Source organism: Zingiber officinale, chromosome 2B (assembly GCF_018446385.1).
Source record: "Zingiber officinale cultivar Zhangliang chromosome 2B, Zo_v1.1, whole genome shotgun sequence".
NCBI classification, from domain to species: domain Eukaryota; kingdom Viridiplantae; phylum Streptophyta; class Magnoliopsida; order Zingiberales; family Zingiberaceae; genus Zingiber; species Zingiber officinale.
This window is the reverse complement of record NC_055989.1, coordinates 141,708,505-141,725,716: the sequence shown is the minus strand read 5'-3', so window position 1 is coordinate 141,725,716 and position 17,212 is coordinate 141,708,505. Positions and strand designations below refer to the sequence as shown.

Here is a 17,212-nt window from a genome sequence, read left to right as displayed (position 1 = left end):
CCCTAGAATTCATGTATGGGCCGACCGGGCCGGTCCATCCCGATCCGTTCATTTTAGTGCTCGACATAGCCCGGAATCCATTATGCACGTGCGATGGTATAAAACCCTAACTCGCCGGAATCCATTTTGTCGCTTCCCCAGCTCAATTCCACTCCCTGTGTGTGATATCGAGGCCTTCCAATCCGAACAAGGCCTCCGTCGCCGGCAGCGCCGCCTACGATGAAGTGGCCGTCAAGCCCTCCTCGCACGATCCAACACAAGGTAATAAGCAATTCATACCATGAATGAGTTTTTCTTCGAAATACCTGCCTTTAAGCGCAAGAAAGGAAGTGCTTCGATATCTGAATTGTATTTAGTATAGTGAGTCTGCGTGGAAGAAAAATGCGTATGCTTTGGATGCACAAATACCTGAAGCATAAGCAGAAGAAGATGAACATTAGATGCACAAATACATGAAGCATAAGCAGAGGGAGATGAACATGGATGAAGTCATTATTAGACTTCGCATCGAAGAAGACAACAAAAGTTCTCTCATTATTAGACTTCACAGTAGCTGTTCTCTCAGGCTAGTGTGAAAGTCAACATGATCAAGTACGATCAAAACTCGAAAAGAAAGAACCCAAGTCTTCCAAGATGGGACTCAGAGGAGACATTAACATAAAAAAATTCTCTGGGAAGTACTTCAACTGTGATCGAGTTGGTCACAAATCTTCATAAGGTAGAAAATCGAAGAAGAAACAAGAGGTCAACCTGAACGAGAGACCAGCAATAGTCGACCTCTGCGCAGTGGTCTCAGAATTGAACTTGATCGGTTTAAACCTGCGACAATGGTGGATCGATACTGGAGCCACCAAACATGTATGCTGCAACAAGGAGCTGCTCAACAACTGCGAAGAAGTCAATGAAGATAAACTGTTCATGGGGAAGTTAGCAACCTCGGACATCATGGGCCAAGGAAAAGTGATGCTGAAGATGACCTCGGGCAAGGACCTTAATCTATGTTCCGGAGATTCGGAAGAATCTAGTGCCCGGATCACTGTTAAACAAGCATCCCTTTCGCATTATTTTTGAATCAGACAGAGTTGTACCGTCTAAGAATAGAATGTTTGTTGAAAGAGGCTATGCATCTGATGAGTTGTTTAAACTCAATATAATGATTATTAGGCCTAAGATAAATAAGAATAAAAACTATTCCACTTATATGCTTGAGTCTTCATGTTTGTGGCATAATAGACTAGGACATGTTAACTACGATATGTTGCGTAGATTAATAAATATGCAAAATATAACTGCATTCCATCTTGACTTGAAACACAAGTGTGAGATTTGTGTTGAAGCAAAAATGATAAGACTATCCTTTCAACACATCGAAAGAAGAATTGAACCACTCGGGCTAATTCACACCGACATGTGCGACCTCAAAGGTACACCAACACGTGGTGGGAATAAATATTCATCACTTTTATAGATGATAACACAAAATACTGTTATGTGTATCTTCTTAAAAATAAGGATGAAACTGAAACTATAGAGAAATTTACACTTTATAAGAATGAGGTTGAAAACTAACTTAATAGAAAGATTAAGGTGGTTCAAAGTGACCAAGACGGTGAATATATATCGCCGTTCGCTGAGTTGTATGCTTGACATGGGATCAAATACGAAATTACAGCTCCTTTTACTCCTCAACAAAATGGAGTTGTTGAGCGTAAGAATCGAACTCTAAAGGAGATGATCAATGCTCTTCTATTAAGCTCTGGACTGTTATGTGAGGAGAAGCTATGCTAACAGTTAATTACCTTTTTAATAAGGTGCCCTAGAAAAAAATAGATAAGAGTCCTTCTGAGTTTTGGAATGGAAGACAACCATCTTACAAATATTTATGAATGTGGGGGTGTCTTGCCAAAGTTTTGTTGCCTGATCCGAAAAGGATTAAGATAGAACCAAAACTGTTGATTGCATATTTATTGGATATACACAGAACAGCAGTGTGTATTAGTTTTTTGTGTATGAGTCACAAATACCGGAGATACACAAAAATTCGATAATAGAATCAAGAAATGTCTCGTTCTTCGAGCATGTGTTTCTGTATAAGACCCGAGAGGATGCTAACTTCTCAAAGCAGACATATGAAATACAAGGTGAAGATGATGATGAAGAACCAATAGAGGTTGAACTTAGACGGAGCAAAAGAGCTCGGGTAGAAAAATTCTATAAATTGGATTCTATCACTTTCATGTTGGAAAGTAAGCTCCGAAGTTACTCAGAAGCTGTAGGCTCTTCTGATGGACCTCATTGGAGAGAAGCAATTGCATTTGAGATAGACTCTATCTTATAAAATCATACTTGGAAACTTGTGGATCTTCCTCTTGGAAGTAAATCACTAGGTTGCAAGTGGATCTTCAAGAAGAAAATGAAGTCAGATGACACAATTGATAAGTATAAGGTCAAATTGATAATCAAACGATACTGACAACAAGAAGATCTCGATTACTTTGATGCGTATTCTCCAGTGTCGAGAATAACCTCCATTAAAATATTGTTGCTATTGCCGCTCTATGGAATCTTGAAATATATCAGACGGATGTAAAAAAACCTTTCTAAACGTAGATTTAGAAGATGAAATCTACATGGAACAACCAGAAGAGTTTTCTGTGTCAGGATAGAAAAATAAGGTTTGTAGATAGGTGAAGTCATTATATGACTTGAAACAAGCACTAAAGCAGTGACATAAAATTTGATAATGCCATGAAGGAATATGGATTCAAGATTAATGAATGTGATAAATATGTCTACATGAAAGTCACAGAGAATGACTACGTCATCTTGTGCTTATATGTAGATGACATACTTATCATTGAGAGTAATGATAAAATAATCAAATCCACTAAAGATATGTTGAACTCAAGATTTGACATGAAAGACATGCGCCTAGCTGATATGATTCTAGGAATCAAAATTTTTAGAACAACAGAAGGACTTATCCTTGTTGATCCTTTAGCGGCCGGCTAAAGAGGGGTGAATAACCCTGCAAAAATAAAACATCTTTCTCGTTCTTTACAGCTTGATTAAACTAACACTTGCATAAAAGAAAAAAAAACTGATTAAAAAGAAGAGACACAAAAGGGTTATTTGGTTTGCAATCAGATGATTACTAATCCAAAGAAATTGAAAGCTCACTAAAAATCTCCTCTACGCTTAGAAGCCACTTACAACAGTCAAAACTCACAATTAGAAAGCTAAAGTCAAATAGAATCAATTACAAGTGTTGTGTTTAGCTTTTATGATCAGGACTGTATTTATAGCCCTGATTGGGGAGCCTGGAGGGGGATAAACTTTTATCTCCGTCACAATGGAACACGCCGCGTTGCATTTGGATGAAGTTCCTGGTTCGGCACTCGGACCAAGAAAGTCAACTTCCTGTTGACTTTCGATCCCGGTCTTCCGCTTCAGTTCCGCTCGCATTGGTCCGGGTCTTTCTCTCCGGTTCCCTTTATAGGTTGACTTCGGCCATCCAGAATAGGGTTCACCCGAATACATTTTCTGACCTTCTCGAACAATCTTCTGCTCTGGCTTCTCGTCCCTCGGAAACGCCTCGCGCCTCCTTCTCGTCCGCTAGCGTACTCTTCCGCAGTGCCTCGTCCCTCGGACGCACCGAGCCCATCGGCTCTCTCCTGTGTCGTCCTTCTCGCTAGTTACGTCTTTCGCTCGACTTTTTGTGCTCCTAAGTTCCTGCACACTTAAACACAGGTGTTAAACACCAACAAAACTTAACTTGACTTGGTGCTCCTAAGTTCCTACACACTTAGACGCAGGTGTTAAACACCAACGGGACCTAACTTGATTTGGTTGATCACATCAAAACTACTTTGCCGTACTAACAATTTTTCCCTTTTTGATGTGAACAACCCAAGTTAAGTTAGGGAAAAAACATAAACCATTAATAACAAGGTAAATTTACAAATAATAATATGCAAAGATTAATGATACCTTCCCTCTAGACTTAATCTTCACTTCTCCCCTTTTGATCACATTAAAAATGGGGTACTTTTCTAAAATAATTTTTTAAAAAATCTAAAACGCAGTCTAAGGGAAAAGACTATTTTCCAGAAAATTATGAAATTTTTTTAAAAAATCTAGAATCTTATAATGAATTTTGAAAAATATTTTAAAAACTTTTTACTAAGAGTTGAGCAGACATAAAGTTTTTCACACAAAAAAATCTTTTCCAGAAAGATAATAATTTTTTACAGAAAAATAAAGTTTGAAAACAACTCTGCAAAAAAAATTTTGCAGAAAACATTTTAAAATTTTTATACAGCTAAGTGATGAATTTTTTTTATTAAAAAAATTATCTTCTAAATAATTTCTATCAAAAATTTTGAACAATTTGTTTGAAAGCATTAGATAATTATTTAATTAAATATTTAACAGTTAGTCAATTAAATATTTATTTCAGTAATTGCTTGCAGGCTGTGGCGAGGCACTAAGTCTTCTTGGTTATTGGAACAATAATCACTTTTAGACAAAGTCTTTTAAAGAAATTAAACATTTAATTTTCTTTCTAAAAGTCATTGGTCTAATTTTAAAAAAAACACAGGGCATGCAAAAAAAATAACCTAAATATAATTTTAGAACCCAAAATAGATTCTTTTCTATAGGATTAATTAAGAATTTCTTAGCAACATATTTCTGTGATATTTTTCTAATTTAGCCATTATGATATCTAAAATGTCATTTTAATCCATTATACTTTCTAACTTGTGAGTATGCATTATTTTTAATTTCTTGTTTCAATTTTTTATTTTCCATTTTTATCTTATCGAAATCCTCTAGTCGACAAAATGTCGCTAAGGTTAATTTTAATTCTTCATTTTCTTTTAATAATTTTTTATTTTCTATTTCTAATATACAGGAACTCTTCGACAACATTTTTATAAATTGAAATAATTTATCAGGAGGTAGAGACCGTACCTGACTTACCTTGTCGACCCCATTATCTGAATCTCCTCTTGAAGTGCTGCTTCCTTTTTATGTCGCTCCCCCTTCATCGATGCTCTCGATGCTCATTTCGGACGAGCTTGCTTCGTCTTCATCTTCTTGGTGATTTGCCACTAGTGCAAGTCCAACGAGGGCTTCGATCTCTGATTCGGACGACGTTTTATCCCATGTTGTCTTTATATTATACTTGGTATGGGCTAACTTCTTGTTCTTCTCCTTGGCCTTGTTCTTGTTCTTGCTCTTCAATTTAGGGCTAGTTATCTTTCACGTGTCCTTCGTCATTATAATGGTAGCATCTTATCTTTCTTCTTCTTTTTTCCTGCACTTGATTAAATTTATTAGTTTTCAACAACTTTTTAAATCTTCTTACCATGAATGTCGTTTCGTTATCATCGAGTGAAGATTCAGAGTCAGGCTCACCCACTTTTGCTTTTAGAGCAATGTTGTGCTTTGGCTCCTTCAGATCTGCACATCTTGTTTCATGAACTTTAAATGTTGAAAATATTTCTTCTAAGATACTTATCTCTAGATTCTTTGAGATATAGTAAACATCTACTACGGACACTTATTCAGAATTCCTAGGAAAGACGTTAAACACGTACCTTAGCGAATCTCAGTTGGTTACCTTTTCTTCGAAATTCGTGAGTTCGGTGATGAGTTCCTTTATTCTAGAGTGAAAGTGTGCAACGGTTTTGCCTTCTTCTAATTTAAGGTTGCTGATATGGTTTCGGAGCAGATCCCGTCTTGCGAGTTTTACCTCCGAGGTCCCTTCATGTAGTCATAGGAATTTCTCCCAGAGCTCCTTCGCTGACTCGTAGGCTTCGATCCGGTTGACTTCTTGAGGTGGTAAGACTCTAAGCAGATGAAACGCTGTTTTGTCGTTTGCCACGAAGTCGGCTTACTCATTCTTCGTCCATGGTATTCTTCTTTGCCCTTTGGTGCTACAAAATCAAATTTCATGATTAATAGTAAATCAAAATTTGTCTTAAAGAATACTTCCATTTTTTTCTTCCAGCTCGCGAATTTCCCCTTGAACTTTGGTGGGTAGATGCTCGGTCCGGCCATGTCTTATGCTTCGTTCGATGATTAGTCCTCTTGAAGCTGTTGGGCTCTGATACCACTTGTTGGTCCCTTGGCGACCGGTTAGAGGGGGTGAATAGTGTTGGTACCCCAAGGTTGTTTTGATGTGATCAAACAAGTTAAGTTAGGTCCTGTTATGTTTAACTCTGTGTCTAAGTGTGCAGGAGCTTAGGAGCACAGGAAGTCGAGCAAAAGACGCAGCGAGCAAGAAGGACAGCATGGAAGAGAGCCGACGGGCTTGGTGCGTTCGAGGGACGAGGTGCTGCGGAAAAGTATGCGGGCGGATGAGAAGGAGACGTGAGACGTTTCCGAGGGACAAGAAACCGGAGCGGAAGGTTGCTCGAGAAGGCCGGAAGTTGGGTTCGGGTGAGCCCTATTTCGGATGGCCGAAATCACCCAAGCAAACGGAGCCGGAGCGGAAGATCCGGACTGAGGCGAACAACACCGGAGCAGAGGGCCCGAATCGAAAAAAGTCAACATTGTTGACTTTAAGCGTCCGGGCGCCCGGAATAAACCAGACGCCCAGAATGTGATATTATCCAGATCGTGTTTGACCGCGATATGTTGCGAAGGGGATAAAGTTTTAACCTCTTCTAGGCGCCTGGAACCCTTCTAGACGCCCCGAATACAACCTTGGTCCAAAAACTAAACAACAACAAGTAATTTCATTTACAACACTTGTGCGCTTCCCTTTGTTAGTTTAGCTTTATCTTTCCGTGCTTTCACTGCTGTAAGAGGCTTCTCCGCCTGAAGGAGTATTTAGTGCACTTCACTTCCTTAGATTAACAACTTCCCCGGTTGTATCCAAGTAAATCCCTTGAGCCTCTGTTTTTTGTTTATTTTCCTTATTTTATGCAAGTAAATCCCTTGGATTAACTCCGCCCATGGCGACCGGTCATGGCCGGTCCCAAGCCCGGATAAAGGAGGAGGGTTGCTTTAGGTTGCCAGCCAGCGTCAAACTATGGCAAATATTCAATGAATGAATCCATTAAACTATTGTGCTAATGCTAGGTTGTTCCTCGGAAGGAACGCGTTGCAGGGTCCGATTGTAACGTCTCGGCAAGGACTGCTACATCTCCAAAACTCGGGTGTAGTGATAAATATGCAAGAGTTCGCGGGTCCGACTGTAACGTCTCAGCAAGGGCCGCTATATCTCCATGAGAACTTGGGTGTAGTGTTAAATAGGCAAGAGTTCTCACACCATAGGTTAGATAAGAACAAATATGATAGGAAAACTAATAATCTAAGATTTAGAACATGGAACATAGGAACTCTCACTGGTAAATCAATGGAGGTAGTAGATATGATGATTAAGAGAAAAATTAGTATTTTGTGTGTACAAGAGACAAAATGGACAGGTGAGAAGGTAAAGATGATAGAGAACTCAGGTTTAAAGTTATGGTATACTAGAAAGAGTAAAGCAAGAAATGGAGTGGGTATTATTGTAGATAGTTTGTTAAAGATGAAGTTGTAGGAGTAGTTAGAAAAGGAGATAGAATTATAACCCTTAAAATAATAGTGGCGAAAGAAACTATAAACATAATTAGCGTATATGCACCACAAGTAGGATTTAATGAAGCTACCAAATCAAGGTTTTGTGAGGACTTAAATGAAATATTATAAAATATTCCACCAAATGAAATGATTTTAATAGGAGGTGATCTAAATGGGCATGTCGGAGTGAAAAATGAGGAGTATGAGAGAGTACATGGGAATTATGGGTTTGGATAAGAAATGAAGAATGAGGAAGGAAAAATTATATTAGATTTTGCGATAGCATATGACCTTATATTAGTTAATACGTTTTTTAAGAAAAGAGAAAACATTTAGTCACATTCAAAAGTGGGAATAATAAATCGCAAATTGACTTTCTTATGGTTAGGAAAAAGATAGAAAGATTTGCAAAGATTGCAAAGTTATCCCTGGAGAAAGCTTAACTACCCAACATAGGGTAATAGTGTTGGATATACGCCTCAAATATAGTATCAATAGAAAGAAAATATATACAATTCCTATAATTAAGTGGTGGAAGTTAAAGGATGGGAAGCAACATATATTTAAGGAGAAGGTAGAAGTACAAGCATTAGGTGAAATATACAATGACTCTAATACAACATGAGATAAGATGGTATCAAAGTTGAAAATAGTAGCTAAGAGTGTATTCGGTGAGTCAAAGGGACATGCACCACTAAGTAAAAAATCTTGGTGGTGGAATGAGAAAGTACAAGAGAAAGGTAAGGAAAAACGAATAACTTATAAGGAATTATATATTTGTTAAAATAGGAAAACTTAAAAAAATATACAATAGCCAAGAAAGAAGCTAAGAAAGTAGTGAGTGAAGCAAAAAATGAAACTTTTGGACGGTTATATTAAAAATTGGATACAAAAGAAGGGGAAAGAGACATTTATAGAATAGCTAAAGTGAGAGAAAGAAAAACAAGAGATCTTAGCCAAATAAAATGTTTTAAAGATGAATATAATAGGGTATTAGTAAACGATGAAGAAATAAAAGAACGATGGAAGATGTATTTTCATCAGCTTTTTAATGATGGTTTTGGTGATAAACTTAACTTAGGTAATTTAATTAGGTCAAATGAGCATAGAAATTTTAATTTTTATCGTAGAATTCAAACTTCAGAAGTAAAACAAACTTTAAATGAGATGCACAATAGAAAAATCGTTGGACCAAATGATATTCCGATATAGGTATGGAAGTGCTTAGGGAAACAAGATATTGAATGACTTACAAAATTATTTAACATGATATTGAAAATAAAAAAATGTCTGATCAATGAATGATAAGTACTCCAGTTCCCTTATATAAGAATAAGAAAGACGTACAAAATTGTGCAAACTATAGGGGTATTAAACTAACGAGTCATACTATGAAATTTTGGGAAAAAGTAATACAAAATAGATTAAGGAAGGAGACCATAGTTACAGAAAATCAATTTGAGTTCATGCCTGGAAGATCGACAATAGAAGCTATACATCTTCTTAGACAATTAATTGAAAAATATCGGGAGCAAAAACAAGATCTACACATGGTATTCATTGACTTAGAAAAAGCTTATTATAGAGTCCCAAGAGAAATTATATGGAAAATTTTAGAAAAGAGAGGTATTAGCGTAACATATATGAACTAATTAAAGATATGTATGAGGATGTAACGACCAGAGTAAAGACTTCAGGGGGAGTAACTGAAGCATTTCCAATAAATATAGGGTTACATCAAGGATCAGCTCTAAGTTCTTATCTTTTTACACTAATTATGGGCGAACTCACTGCGCACATTCAAGACACAGTACCGTAGTGCATGTTGTTTGCAAATGGTATTATTTTGGTAGATAAGACACGTGAAGGTGTAAATGTTAAGCTAGAATCTTGGAGGGAAACACTAGAAGGGAATGGTTTTAAGCTTAGTAGATTAAAGATAGAATATATGGAATTTAAGTTTAGCAATATTAGAAGTAATGAAACAATTGTTAAGATAGGAGAGGACGAGTTGCCCGGAACCGAGAGATTTAAATATTTAGGATCATTTTTACAAAATGATAAAGAGATTGAGCGATATGTCTTTCATAGAATATAAGCAGGATGGTTGAAATGGAAGAGAGCATCGAGTATTTAATGTGACCTTAAAGTATCTCTAAAATTTTTATAAAATCACAGTTAAACCTGTTATGTTATATGAAACTGAATGTTGGGCTATGATTCAAGCACATGAGCAGAATATGAAAGTTGTAGAGATGAGTATGTTAAGGTGGATGTGTGGACATACGAGGATGGATAAATAAGAAATGAGAGCATTAGAAAGAAAGTCGGAGTTGCATCTATTGAGGAAAAACTCCGAGAGACACGTTTAAGATGATACGGGCATGTACTTAGACGACCAATAAATGCTCCAGTTAGGCGATGTGAAACTATGATAAACATGCATATCAAACGAGGAAGAGGAAGACCAAAAAAGACTTGATTAACAACAATAAAACAAGATAAAATTTATTTAAATATAGATGATGATATAATAGGAGATAGAGTTCAATGACGTAAAAGGATTCATACAACCGACCCCTCCTAGTGGGAAAAGGCTTGGTTTGTTGGTTGGTCCTAGGAAGATCGTACCGGTTCCACTGTACAAAAATTTTGTACAAGTGTCGAATCTTTCCTAAACAACCTATTGTATTCTTTAGAAATTAAATTAAGAATCGCAAACGGAACTTAACATTATTGATTCCAAATTTAACTTATCTGTTCTTAATGGTTTAGATTTGGATCGCAAACGATGCTTAACATTATTGATCCAAATCCACCTATGTTATAAATTCAATTAAATATTAATTTCCAAAATTGGCTTCCAGGATTGCATGGCGAGGCACTAGTCCTTCTTAGGTATGAGATCATTCACCACCGCCTAGACAAAGCCTTTTAAGGAAATCTAATATTTAATTTCCTTATATAACTCTAGGTTTAACCAAAAGAAACAATTGAATCACAAATTCGAAAAACAAAAAAAACACAAACTCGAATCACAAATTCGAAACTCTAGAATCATATGTCTCTTGTGTTTGGAAATCATACAAAGAAAAACTAGCATGATGCGAAAAATAATTGCTAGTTATACCTTTTCTTTGCAAGCTAATGACTTCAAGATCTTCTGCCGTATTCCTCGCCTCGCCTTGGACGTCGTGTGGGCGACGATCCTCCAAGATGAACACCACCCAAAACTCCTCCTCCTTCTCAAACTTTCGGCCACCACCACCACAAAAGAAAAGAGAGCAAAGGGAGAAGAGAGGGAGAGAAAGACAAGAGAGAAGAGAGAATAAGAATAGATCCATCATGAGGTCTCTCCTCCCTTCTTTAATAATACTTGCCCAAGACAAATAAGGAAAGATTTTTACAAAATTAAAATCTTCCTCTTGATTTCCTTTCCTCCTTTTATTTTCCTTTTCCTCCTCTTTTATTCTCTTAATGGCCAGCCCCTTGCTTGGACACCACCCTTATAAAAAGGGAGAAAAATATTTTGTAAAAATTTTATAAGCAAAGAAGGAAAGCTCTTATAAAATTTTACAAGCTCTCTTTTAATTTCCTAATGTGATGTTTAAAAAAGGAAAGTTTTAAAAATTAAAACCAAGTTTTAAAATTTAAACATCTCTTCTAAAATTTTCTTTTTTATCATGGTTACAAAAAAGGAAAGTTTCAAATTTAAAATTCTCTTTTTAAAAACCATGTGGATGGTTAAAAAAGGAAAACTTTAAAACTTTTAAAACTTTCTTTTAAACCATGTGGCCTAATTCAAATAAGGAAAGTTTTATAATTTTAAAATCTCTCTTTTAAAACTTGTAGATATCTACAAAGAGAAGATTTAAAAAATTCAAAACACCCTCTTAATTTGAATTATGTGACCGGCCCCTTCAGGAAGCATATGGCCGACCACCTTAAGGAGAATATGGCCGACCCCTTTTGCTTGGTCACCAAGCCATGGGTTGACCCCTTCTTGGACACCAAGATGGGCTTCTCATGAGTGGATATGAGACATTAATAAGGCTACGACAGGGACCTAGAGGAGAAATTGGTTTTGGTCTCCCGACGAGCTTGAGTATCCCGTGTTCACCCTGAACACACAACTCGAGTTCATCAATAATAAGTCATTTCACTAGAGAGTTATTATTGCATTACCGCACCAATCCCAAATTACATTATGGGCTCTTTCTTATCATGAGTGTGTCAATCTCCTGTGTTTAAGATATCGGATGTCCACTAATTAATTGAGTTACTAACAACATTTTAATTAATGTCTTAGTCCAAGAGTAGTACCACTCAACCTTATCGTTATGTTGGATAAGTCCACCTGCAGGGTTTAGCATGACAATCCTTATGAGTTTCTCTTGGGGACATTATCAAACTAGATTACTAGGACACAGTTTCCTTCTATAATTAACAACACACACTATAAGTAATATCATTTCCCAACTTATCGGGCCTTTTGATTTATCGAACTAAATCTCACCCATTGATAAATTAAAGAAATAAATATTAAATGTATATGCTTGTCATTATATTAGGATTAAGAGCACACACTTCCATAATAACTGAAGTCTTGTTCTTTTATTTAATCAGTATAAAAAGAAATTGCCGCAATGGTCCTACTCAATACACTCTAAGTGTGCTAGTGTAATTATATAGTCAAGATAAACTAATACCTAATTACACTACGACTGTTCTGATAGTTTGTTCCTTTCCATCTCGGTCGTGTGCTACTGTTTATAATTTATAAGGAATTGATAGCATGATCTTCTGTGTGTGACACCACACACCATGTTATCTACAATATAAATTATTTGAACAACTACACTTAGCATGTAGACATTTTTGACCAATGTGATTCTTTATTTTAAAATAAATGTTACAAAAGCTAGGCTTTTAGTATACACTCTAACATGGTTATTGTTGTTGTTGTTGTTGTTGTTCATTTAATTTCGAGAATGGTATTTTATGTTTTATTAAGTGCAGGGCTATTCAACCCCCCTTCTAGCCGACATAACAGTCCCAACAAATAGCCCTGTAAAAATAAAACACCTTTCTTGTTCTTTACAGTTTGATTAAACTAACACTTGCATAAAAGAAAAAAAATTGATTAAAAAGAAGAGGCACAAAAGGGTTACTTAGTTTGCAATCAGGAGATTGCTAATCCAAGGAAATTGAAAGCTCACTAAAATTCTTCTCTGGGCGGAGAAACCTCTTATAGCAGTCAAAACTCACAACTACAAAGCTAAAGTCAAATGGAATCAATTACAAGTGTTGTGTTTAACTTCTAAAATTAGGGTCGTGTATATAACCCTGATTGGGGCCCCTAGAAGGGTTCCAAGCGCCTGGAGAGGATAAATTTGTATCCCCATCACAACGGAACGCGCCACGTCGCGTTTAGATAAAATTCCTGGTCTGGGTGCTTGGACTGGGTCCGGGTGTCCGAACTAAGAAAGTTACCTTGCTGTTGATTTTCAGTCCCGGTCTTCCGCTCCGGTTCCTCTCACATTGGTCCGGGTCTTCCGCTCCGGTTCCACTTGCTTGGGTGATTTCGGGTATCCGGAATAGGGCTCACCCGAACCCATTTTATTGGCCTTCTCGAGCAACTTTCCACTCCGACTTCTCGTCCCTCGAAAGCGTTGCGCACCTCCTTCTCGTCCGCCAACGTACTCTTCCCTAGCGTCGTGTCCCTCGGACGCACCGAGCCTATTGGCTTTCTCCCGTGCTATCCTTCTCACTAGCTGTGTCTTTCGCTCAACTTCCTGTGCTCTTAAGTTCCTGCACACTTAGACACAGGTATTAAACACCAACAGAACCTAACCTAACTTGGTTGATCATATCAAAACTATCTTGGGGTACTAACAGTTCTTAGTCAGTCCCATTACGTGGATAAGATTCTCGAGAAATTCACCAAGGGTGATATTGCATTGGCACGAACGCCGATAGATACGAGTCAACATTTATCGAAAAATCGAGGTGAAAGTATCTCTTAGATAGAGTACACTCAAGTGATTGGAAATCTGATGTACCTGATGAGTTGTACACGACCAGACTTGACCTATGCAGTAAGTAAACTGAATAAATACACGAGTAATCCTGGTGTTGAGCACTGGAAATGGATAACAAGAGTACTGAGGCACTTGACGTATACTCGTGAATATAGACTGCACTTAATTTTACTCATGGGCTTGTGGTTCATTACATAGTCCTCTTTTAAAAATCGGGCATTGGTGCTAACAATGACCTTCTGATCTTTAGGACTATAAAATAAACCGCCTTTCGTTCCTCTAGGATAACACACAAATAAGCGAACTTCTGTACGTGTTTTCAACTTATCAGCGTCTCCCTTCAGCACATGTGTTGGACTACCCCAAATCCGAATGTGTTTTGGGCAAACTAAGAATCAGTTTGCTCAGCTGCTCGCTCAGTTCGCGCGGTCGCTCGCCGAGTTCGCCCTATCGCTCGCCCAGTTCGCCCTGCTGCTTGCTTAGTCCGCTCGGCTAGACACTCGTTCGTGCGGTCGTTCGCTCGCTCGACCTCTTTGACCGCTCGGCCATAAACCCGTCTAGCCTCACGCTTGCTCGGCCGCTCACACGCCCGACTTCTCGCTCGATCTGCTCGGTTGGTCACTCGCCCGTCCGCTCGCTCGGTCTGCTCGGCCGGTCACTCGCTCAACCGCTCGCTCGATCTGTTCGACCGCTCGACCCTTTGCCCAGCCGAACATTTGGCCGATCTACTCGCCCGACCGCTCAGCCCACTCAGCACTGTACAGTCTGCCTTCAACCCTTGGCAAAAAACCAGCCCCTTCTGGCAGACTGAGATTATCTGCTCAGATCATCTCGACAGATAAGTTGAATTTAATTTGATGTATTTAAATTTGACTAATTTCCCAATATCTCCGGTAAGAGATTGTTTTGTCTAACATATTCTACAATACAAACATTAGGCATGCTGCACATGTTGAGCGCACAAAGAGGACATTAGTCATGAGTTCTTAAGTTGTAAATTTAATTGTAATGAGTGTACTATTTTTAAACATGGCAATTCTATTTTTTTCCAATATTTGATACTTGTCTTTCAAATGATTAAACACAGATACTTTAGCAAAACACACTGGAAATGAACCTAAAGCAAATAGATGTCTTTTTTTTTTTATGGAATGATGTAATGGCAGTGAGGAATTTTGTTTTAGCTGGTCGCAGATACAAGGTGGAAAATGAGCGTGATGTCTTATTCTAGAGTGATAGGTGATCAAGGGAAGGCTCCTTTGCTATGAATCGGAAGACCTCTTTAAACACAACATGAACAAGAGGATCCATGCCTCTAGTATAGAGAAAGGGGTGTGGGATTGTTTGGAGAGATCAAGTGGTCAGAGTTGCTGCAGATTGAAATTAATACTAGAAATCATGAAGTCAGAAATGTTGAAGGATTATTCATCAAACTGCTAACATATGCTAGATACATGCCATTTTGGTTCTTTGAAAGAGGACATTTAAACAATCAAGGCCACAAAAAAAAAAACTATTGAGAACTATATGGTTGGAAAGGAATTGATGTATATTTGACGGTGGAGATGTTGATAGTTGTGCTAATGGAGGAGGGTTTTCTGGGGTTGGATGCTGAAGATCCCTTTGGAAGCCAAGCTGTAGAAAGATAATTAATGAGAATTGAAGAAGCTTCGGAGTCCTGAAGACTAGACAACCTCTTTATGTTTACATTTTTCAGCTAGTCAGGGGAGCTTAGTTGCTAATGTAATGTAGTTGTCTAACTATTTCAGATGTTTCTATGGCTGTTGAACTTTGTGTTAAACTGTGTCGTGTAATATTTTGGTAGTTTGATGTAGTAGTTGTAGCTGTAGAGGATTAAGAGGGTATACAGTTTGAGTTTCTACATGGTAGGCAACTAGTCTGGTAAGCAATTTGTATAGCGGCTCTCTTGTTATTTCCAAGGACTATTCTATCGAGACATGAAGAACTTAAGCTAATAAGTAGTTAGCTAATCAAGTTTTTAAGAGTTACAGTTCAACTTAAGAGAACCAGTTATATCTTTTATGTTAGGACTTAAGCAGCTTGTTAATCCTCTATTACTTTAGAAGTTTGGATTGCTTAGGTAACAATTACCACATCGGCTAGGAGCCTAGGACCATATACACTTAGTTCATCCCGTTTAGTTGTGAAAATTAAAAGTTGATGTTATATTTGTTCTAGATCTATTTTCAGAATATATTTAGCTATTTACTGCCTTTTTTATAGTTCAACGACCATATTATTTGTGCTAAATTGCTGCATCCTTTTATTCCTATCTTTTTTAAAGCAGGAGCCAACAATGAAATCAACAAAACTTTTGACGGTATCATGGTCAACTGATTTCAGGTACAAAGACAACGATTAGATTAATCTTCAAAGTAGATAACAAAATTCAGTGGCACAAAGAACGTCTTTTAAGCAAGCAAACAGAAAGGCATCAAAATCTAAGCTGTGATGGCAATACTTCCTCAGACTGAAGCATCTCACCTTGTTCTTCTCACATTCTATCTTCGAAGACTCCTGCAAAGCGTCAATAAAGAACAGTTGAACAAGCACAAGAAGGCAAAAACAAATCCCAGTCATCATTCTCAAGACTAGAATGCTTCCATCCATGACATCAAATAGTTCTGGATTTGAGCATGAGATATGCACACTGTTTGACCAAATGGAAATATAGTTTAGCAATGGGCATAACATAATATGTTGGAAAGACAGCAACAAAACTGCATGGATATGCAAGAAGGAAACAATGAATGATACATGCCTCCTGAACACATCAACAGCTGATTCAAACTGCTCTGGCACCAAACCAGATGTGCTGGTGCCACTGCACTACCTCTCAAATGGACTCCAAACACGCCCATTGTGATCATCTACTGAGATTGACATGACATGGTGCGGTGCCATGATCGAATAGGGTTGACAGTCGGTTCCAGGATGACAAGAACAATGATGGGGGAGCTGCAAGACTCTGTAGTCGAAGAGGGGTCAAGAGTCAGCAGTGGAGCAGTCTGATTGCGAACTGCACCAGGATCTGAAGACAGACACTGGAATTGAATTGAAGCAACGAGGTGGAATCTGAGGGGTCAACTGAGGCTGTTGAAATTTGTACAAATTGACTAAAATGTCTCCATATTCAGCAAATGCTCCACAGCATCTCGTGAACTGGGTTGCTCTGCTTCTTTTGAGTTCAATCATGTCAATTATTCTAAAGACACATGTGCATAGTTTAGGGTTTATTCGTCTCCACCTCAAACAATTCTTCTCACCTGTTTCTGTAATCAAGCAATGAATCTTTTCTTCAGTGGGTTTGTCCAATATGAGACATTTGCTGCTTTGAACAAGTGGAGCTTCACTGCTATTACAATTGCCGTGGTCTTGGCTTTGTCTTCATTTAATAGATTTTTTCTTGGCTTCTAAAAACACTCAGACAAAGTTATAAACAAGTGGTTGTCTTTTAATGTAATTTTGTAGGAATTCTTTATTAATTGAGCAGTTTAACTAGGGGAGAAAGTTCTTTTCATTTAATATTCTTTTTGAAGATATTGTATTCATTAATCTTTGTTTGCTTAAAACCA

General features: G+C 37.7%; 1 long non-coding RNA gene across 3 annotated transcripts; it reads left to right on the top strand.

The window, feature by feature from the left end:
• Positions 1 to 40: 40 nt before the first annotated feature.
• LOC122047495 lies at positions 41 to 16,938 on the top strand. Of its 3 annotated transcripts, none has more exons than XR_006130547.1 (2): positions 41 to 261; positions 15,981 to 16,938. It is a non-coding gene; the product is annotated as an uncharacterized LOC122047495 (long non-coding RNA). The 3 variants fall into 3 exon arrangements; XR_006130546.1 differs by having other exon boundaries at positions 15,925 to 16,938; XR_006130548.1 differs by having other exon boundaries at positions 14,811 to 16,938.
• The last annotated feature ends 274 nt before the right edge of the window (positions 16,939 to 17,212 follow it).